This window comes from Eucyclogobius newberryi, unplaced genomic scaffold (assembly GCF_026437365.1).
Source record: "Eucyclogobius newberryi isolate DKJ021-1_F unplaced genomic scaffold, fEucNew1.0.hap1 SCAF_22, whole genome shotgun sequence".
Lineage (NCBI taxonomy): Eukaryota > Metazoa > Chordata > Actinopteri > Gobiiformes > Gobiidae > Eucyclogobius > Eucyclogobius newberryi.
Window position 1 is genome coordinate 21,546,931 of NW_027315857.1, and position 8,441 is coordinate 21,555,371.

The 8,441-nt window shown below is 42.1% G+C and overlaps 1 long non-coding RNA gene across 1 annotated transcript; it reads right to left on the reverse strand.

Annotated features, from left to right (window-relative positions):
• Positions 1-1,436: 1,436 nt before the first annotated feature.
• Positions 1,437-5,428, reverse strand: LOC140371913 (uncharacterized). Its single transcript, XR_011928503.1, has 4 exons — positions 5,349-5,428; positions 2,190-2,251; positions 1,715-1,828; positions 1,437-1,606 (listed from the first exon to the last, which is right to left on the reverse strand). It is a non-coding gene; the product is annotated as an uncharacterized lncRNA (long non-coding RNA).
• Between the last annotated feature and the right edge of the window lie 3,013 nt (positions 5,429-8,441).

Here is an 8,441-nt window from a genome sequence, read left to right on the forward strand (position 1 = left end):
AATGACCTCGTTTTTTTCAGGGTTAAGAAGCAGATCATTAAGTGTCATCCAGGTTTTTATCTCCTTCACACAAGCACTAAGTCTGTCTACTTGATCGCTCTGATCAGGTTTCATTGATAAATACAGCTGAGTGTCATCTGCATAGCAGTGGAAGTTAATGTCATGTGACCTGATCATGTGACCTAACGGCACTAAAGAGTAAACAGAACCGGACCCAGTACTCACCCCTGTGGCACACCGTAAATTACTTTAGAGCATGATGAGGAGCTCTGGTTTACATTAACAAATCTGTACCTATCAGATAAATAGGATTGAACCAGCTGAGGGCGGAGCCTCTGAGGGCGGGGCCTCTGAGGGCGGGGCCTCTGACACCTACATCACATTCTAACCTCTGCAGTAGAATGTTGTGGTCGATGGGTCAAACACTGAGGTCAGAACCAGGATTCATCTGGAGGAGATGTTTGTTTCCCAAGTTTTCCTCTTTATCACAGACTGATCTGCTGCTCCTCCTGATCCATCTGCAGCTCCTCCTGATCCATCTGCAGCTCCTCCTGATCCATCTGCTGCTCCTCCTGATCCATCTGCAGCTCCTCCTGATCCATCTGCTGCTCCTCCTGATCCATCTGCAGCTCCTCCTGATCCATCTGCAGCTCCTCCTGATCCATCTGCAGCTCCTCCTGATCCATCTGCAGCTCCTTCTGATCCATCTGCAGCTCCTCCTGATCCATCTGCTGCTCCTCCTGATCCATCTGCAGCTCCTCCTGATCCATCTGCTGCTCCTCCTGATCCATCTGCAGCTCCTCCTGATCCATCTGCAGCTCCTTCTGATCCATCTGCAGCTCCTTCTGATCCATCTGCAGCTCCTCCTGATCCATCTGCAGCTCCTCCTGATCCATCTGCAGCTCCTTCTGATCCATCTGCAGCTCCTCCTGATCCATCTGCAGCTCCTTCTGATCCATCTGCAGCTCCTTCTGATCCATCTGCAGCTCCTCCTGATCCATCTGCAGCTCCTCCTGATCCATCTGCAGCTCCTCCTGATCCATCTGCAGCTCCTCCTGATCCATCTGCAGCTCCTCCTGATCCATCTGCAGCTCCTTCTGATCCATCTGCAGCTCCTCCTGATCCATCTGCAGCTCCTCCTGATCCATCTGCTGCTCCTCCTGATCCATCTGCTGCTCCTCCTGATCCATCTGCTGCTCCTCCTGATCCATCTGCTGCTCCTCCTGATCCATCTGCAGCTCCTCCTGATCCATCTGCAGCTCCTTCTGATCCATCTGCAGCTCCTTCTGATCCATCTGCAGCTCCTCCTGATCCATCTGCAGCTCCTCCTGATCCATCTGCAGCTCCTCCTGATCCATATGCAGCTCCTCCTGATCCATCTGCAGCTCCTTCTGATCCATCTGCAGCTCCTTCTGATCCATCTGCAGCTCCTCCTGATCCATCTGCAGCTCCTCCTGATCCATCTGCAGCTCCTCCTGATCCATCTGCAGCTCCTCCTGATCCATCTGCAGCTCCTTCTGATCCATCTGCAGCTCCTCCTGATCCATCTGCAGCTCCTCCTGATCCATCTGCTGCTCCTCCTGATCCATCTGCATCACTCACACTCCTGTAACACATAAGAGGTTTGCTCAGATGCCCTTCCATCCTCCTGTAGTTTGTAACTGAGGTCAAAGGGAATCTGCAGATGTTTGGGGAGAAAAAGGTGTGGATTTACTTTTCTGAAGTGAAGTTCATTTGATCGTCCATGGACCTGGACCTGGACCTGGACATGGACATGGACATGGACATGGACATGGGCCTGGACCTGGACCTGGACCTGGGCCTGGACCTGGACCACACAGAGGAATGTGTGTAATAAAATCTGAAACGTGATGAGACTTTCGGAGCAGCTCTGGCTCTAAACCAGGACTATAACCAGACTATTCCGAGTCCAAACTAAAGTCTAAATCTAAACCTTCTAAACGATGACAAAGAAGGACAAAAGCACGAGGAGTTTTGTCTTTAAACAGATAAATATTCGATTTGCAGCAGCTCGACTGAGAACCACAGTTTGAGAAACACTGCAGCTCGTCTTCATCTGAATCTGACTCAGGTCTGAAGTTTGAGTCTCAGTGGGACGTCGCTGGCCCCAGGATCCAGTTGAGAATGAAATGCATCTTATCACTTTACCCTTTCATTTTCAATCTCACCCGTTTCCCTGTGCAGTTCCACACATGTCCACACGGAGGCGCTGTTCTTCAATTAGAACCATCTGCAGAAACAGCACACGTCATGATTCAGACGACTTTGAGTCAAGCCCCAGAGGGCAAGAGGGCGGTGCTTTGAAGCCAATGGAGCGTGCTCATTGGTGCACGCCTCAAAAAAGTATCGTACTTCCACATTACTTCCTGAATACGGGCTAGCTCCTCCCACTGTTGTGACGACATCGCCATGAGGCTTTGTCGTCGGGAGCGAGCGCGTCGACAGCGTGAAAGACTGAGAACAGTCAGCGCCGACTTTAAATATTTCCACTTGAAATGGTCTGTTTACGTAACGTATAATGAAGAGTTATATCTATAAATATACATGTAATGGTCTAATATCTAAAGGTTGAATGGACGTTTTTTTTGGCCCAAATCTGAGTCTTATTTCCTCGTGGCGTGGACGGACGATTAGTCCTGCCACGTATCAATCATAAAACACACCTATCGCTCACCTGCAGCCTCGTATGGATCGTCCTCACGTTCCCGCGTGCCTAAGCGCATTGATCTATCATAATATAGTTCCCTCAGTGTACGGGACAAAATGAAGACGGAGAAAGACAGTTCGAGTTGACGCAGAAGTGGACAGAAATCTACGGGAGACGAGAGATGCGATGCGATCCGTCGCGCTAATAAACAAACGCACGTGTGTGTTGTATCAGTCCACACGGGGGAGTGGCATGTGCACGGGGGAGTGGCATGCGCACGGGGGAGTGGCATGCGCACGGGGGAGGGGCATGCGCACGGGGGAGTGGCATGCGCACGGGGGAGGGGCATGTGCACGGGGGAGTGGCATGCGCACGGGGGAGGGGCATGCGCACGGGGGAGTGGCATGCGCACGGGGGAGGGGCATGTGCACGGGGGAGTGGCATGCGCACGGGGGAGTGGCATGTGCACGGGGGAGTGGCATGCGCACGGGGGAGGGGCATGAGCACGGGGGAGTGGCATGTGCACTTCCGCTTGAGTTCACAAATCGCCGAAAAATCGTCCATTACACCTTTAAGATAATTATACAAGAGTTAAGATAAAAAGTCAGATTTATTTGACAATTACATTTGCTCATTTAGAGGTGTAATATCGTCGCCCTCGTCATTTTCTGTATTGTTTTTGGTTTGGGCATTTATTTTGTTATGAACTTTTCAGTTATTCATTTACATAATATAATTTGGCCAATACAGATTTCTTGCCATTGTTTGCTGTGTGATTTTTTTTAATCAAATCATATAACGTTACATAATGGAGTTAAGCAGTATTTAATTATATTCACTTTCCTTGTGTGTCGTTTTTTTATCATGTCAATCTATAATAAATGCAAAACACATTTGTTTATTAACATATTTCATAATAATGAATATGAATGAACTTGTTGAATAAATGTAAATATGATTATATCTACAAATGTAATTTGATCTGCAGTCCTAAGGCAGGTATAAAACACTACAAATAGAAGATTATTACAACACAAGGAGATGATCACACACGGGTTTGATTGTACTTTGAGTTTTAAAGCTACAATGTTGTTATTAAGAGGAGTACCGTTTATTATTATCATTATTAGAATCAGAAAAGGTTTATTGCCTTTGTCAATTAACATAATTCACAAACATAGGAACTTGTCTTGGTGATTCAGTGCAACATAAAACAATGAACAATGAGAAAACAACCTGCATAAGTCAAGAACAGACTGAATATCTCAGGATTTAACAAGACTTTATTTAACAAGTCACAGAACATACACTTCATATGTTTAATTATACAAGTCACAGAACATACACTTCACATGTTTAATTATACAAGTCACAGAACATACACTTCATGTTTAATTATACAAGTCATATAACATACACTTCATGTTTAATTATACAAGTCACAGAACATACACTTCACATGTTTAATTATACAAGTCATATAACATACACTTCATGTTTAATTATACAAGTCATATAACATACACTTCATGTTTAATTATACAAGTCATATAACATACACTTCATGTTTAATTATACAAGTCATATAACATACACTTCATGTTTAATTATACAAGTCATATAACATACACTTCACATGTTTAATTATACAAGTCATAGAACATACACTTCACATTTGTCCTGAAGCTGCTTCAGACACAGCAGTGGCTCCTTTGTAGAAATAATAATAAATAATATTATTATTTTTATTTTTTTTAGTTCTTCTGCTTGGACGGATCACATCACATCTCTCGTCTCCTGTAGATTTCAGTCTCTTCTGAGTCAGCTTGAACAGTCTTTCTCCGTCTTCATTTTGTCCCGTACACTGAGGGAACTATATTATGATAGATCAATGCGCTTAGACACGCGGAACCGTGCTGCTCATGGGGGCGAACCACACGCGGCTGCAGGTGAGCGGTAGGTGAGTTTTATGATTGGCAGGACTAATCGGCCGTCCACGCCACGGGGAAATGAGACTCAGATTTGGGCCAAAAAATTGTCCATTCAACCTTTAATTATTTTAGTAACAGTCAAAGAGTGAAATTCCTTCCATTTTATTTTTAGACTAAAGATAATTTAGCATTTTTGGTAATTTTAGAGGCTGAACTCTTGAAATGGTCCATCCAGTCTTTGTAGTGGCTACAACTCAATTTGGATACAACACATTCATGGTTTGAGCACGTTTGAGCAGAGCTGAACTTTGAGACGTTTGAGTGAAACTTGTGTTTTTTCTTGGTTCAGTTTTGATAATCGGAGTCAAAGTCCGAGTTTAAGCTCTTTTCTCAGACGCTCTCACTCATGTTCATGTTCACACAAGGTAAAGACAAACACCACAAACCACAGGCTCACAACACACGGACACAAATATGAAATACATTCCTTATTGTGTTTTGTCTCAATGTCATAAAGTCACACATTGTAACGTCCTGACATTATTGAGACTAAAGAACTACATTATGTCCTTAAGTGAGGACTTTACAATAACACTTAAGGACATAATATAATCAATAAAAGCGCTGGATTGAAGTTGAAGTTTGAGCTTGAGTTATCGTTGCTTGTTTTTTTCATAATAAACAACATTTAACTCAAACGTACGATCTAAAGTGAGTAAGTTAGTTGAATAAAGAGTAAAGGCTCTTACCTCTGAGCGGAGAGTTCAGGCTCAGACAGAAGAGCCACACGCAGAGGAGCACGTGTCCTGACATGAGCACGTGCTCTGAGTGAATGAGAGTGAGGAAGTACAGGCCAAGTGCTGCTATTTATACAGTGAGCTTACGTCGCTACGTGATGACGTCGCTACGTGACGACGTTAGGGAAAACTGTGGCACGTGGATCTATTTTAGTATCGCTGATTGTTTTGGAATGTTTAACGATGCGACGTAAATAGTTTCCAAGGAAACCAGTTCTTATTGTAATGGATGTAAATAAACAGAATAACGATCAATAATTGTGTTTACATTAACTGCATAAAAAATAGACCAATGCAGTATTTTTAGAGTGTTTGGACAAATACTTTGAACATATATTTAGTACAGAATAGTGAGTAACTGCATTAAAAAGCATTTTGTAACATATTCTGTTACATGGTTCAATCAGAGTATTGTATTCTCAGTATTTAGAATACTTTTACTTTGTGTTATAGTGTAAACAACTGAAGAGAGTTAAAAACAAATGTATATTAACTTCACTGTTTAGATGTGTCACAAGGAAACAAATGGGAGCTCGAAAATGTTGACCTAAAAATAAAATACAATTCTGGCCTAACAACATTGTTGTCATGGCAAAGTTGTGTTCATGAGTGACACCGACACCACAAAGGTGTGTTCATGAGTGACACCGACACCACAAAGGTGTGTTCATGAGTGACACCGACACCACAAAGGTGTGTTCATGAGTGACTGAAAGGATTTTTCTTTGCACTATTCTCTTTTATTTTTGTGATTTCATTAGTTTAGACAATCAGTTGGACTGATTTAAAAAGGATTTAAAAAGGAGTAGGACTCCGAAAACACGTTACCCTTTTTTTTTTTTTTTTTTTTTTCTTTAGTTAATTTTATTGTATTTCTGTTTCTGTAATTTCTTTGTGATTTGAATGCATTTGTCCTGCTGTGTGAATCACTTTGAATTGCCTTGTGTATGAAATGTGCTCTACAAATAAACTTGCCTTGCCTACGTCATTGTCACGTGGGGTCAGAGGCACGTCACCAGTCATGCCCAGAAGAATAAAGAATAATTAAGATAAGATAAGCCTTTATTTGTCCCACAATGGGGAATGTATAGAGGTATAATAATAAAATAAAAAACAAAGCTTGTAAAAAAATATATATTGTAGAAAAACTCTTATAAAAAACCTCTTATACTCTTAATAAAAATAATAATAACAACAATAGTAACGCTCTTATTTACAGCTGTTATCAACACCACCACAGAGTGCATCACGGACTACATCAACTTCTGTTTTGAGAACATTGTTCCCTCCCGGACGGTGCAGTGTTTTCCAAACAACAAGCCATGGATTAACCATGAACTGAAGGCTCTGCTGAAGGAGAAGAAGAGAGCCTTCAGGTCAGGGAACAAGGAGGAGCTGAGGACAGTGCAGAAGGAGCTGAGGAGGAAGATCAGGCAGGCTGAGGCCGGCTACAAGAGGAGGATGGAGGAGCAGCTGCAGCAAAAGAACATTCAGGGAGTGTGGAGGAGCCTGAAAACCATCTCGGGCTTCAAAATCCCCCCTGCCCAGACAGAGGGGGATCTACAGTGGGTGAATGATTTAAATGCTCACTTCTTGAGATTTGATCGGTCACCCGCCCCTCCCCCTGCACAGCTGCATGCTCCCTCTTCCACAGCTGGACAATGCCCAGCATCTGTTCCTCTTCGCTTATCTGCCCCGGACCATCAGCTCCCCACTTCGCCTGGACTCACCCATCCCCCCAGCACACAGTCCCCCTGCCAACCACTGACTGTCACAGCAGCACAGGTGAGGAGTGAGCTGAAGAGGATTAAAGTGAGGAAGGCAGCAGGACCTGACGGCATCAGCCCCAGGCTCCTTAAGTCCTGCGCAGATGAACTGTGTGGAGTTATGGAGCATGTCTTCAACATGAGCCTGAAGCTGAGGGTGGTACCACAGGTCTGGAAGACCTCCTGTGCCCAAGAAATATCTGAGTTCCTGAACTTGATTCACAGATTGAGAATGACCCTCGGATGAGAGTCCAGATGATACAATTGAATCTTTTTCTACAATGGAACACTACTGGATGAATGAGGGATTAAACCCACAATATTAATAATAATAATTTGGTGTAGTTATTATTATTATCATTATTATTATTATCATTATTATTAGGCCCGAGCGCTACAAGCTGGCGAGAGGCCTATTAGTTCCGTAAGACTGCAAAAGTGCACACAAAATCGAGCGTGAAGCGCTCGCCAATGCAACTGTCACTAATGCACGTCCCGTGCATAACATTATTAGTAGAACATTACCGTTGTAAATGTAAAAACAAGTGCTTTACATGGGAATGACAACCGCAAATTCAAATACTTCGAACATCTATTTAGTACAGAATAGTGAGTAACTGCATTAAAAAGTATTTTGTAAAAAAAAGTATTTAACATATTCTGTTGCATGGTTCAATCAGAGTATTGTATTCTCAGTATTTAGCTAGAATACTTTTACTTTGTGTTATAGTGTAAACCACTGAAGAGAGTTAAAAACAAATGTATATTAATTTTGTATTTATAAGTAAGTAGTACACTTATAACTAACCCTAAAAAACATGTGATAGAAAACTGGCCTAACAACATAGTTGTCAAAGGTGTGTTCAGTCAAACCCTGTCAGTGTCACGGCCGTTCAGAGGCACATCACCAGTGGAATTCTATCTATGCTATAATATAAGTATATATGTTACTGATAAATGTGAATATAAGTATATGTGTTACTGATGAATGTGAATATAAGTATATGTGTTACTGATAAATGTGAATATAAGTATTTGTGTTACTGATAAATGTGAATATAAGTATATGTGTTACTGATAAATGTGAATATAAGTATATGTGTTACTGATAAATGTGAATATAAGTATATGTGTTATTGATGAATGTGAATATAAGTATATGTGTTACTGATGAATGTGAATATAAGTATATGTGTTACTGATAAATGTGAATATAAGTATATGTGTTACTGATAAATGTGAATATAAGTATATGTGTTACTGATAAATGTGAATATAA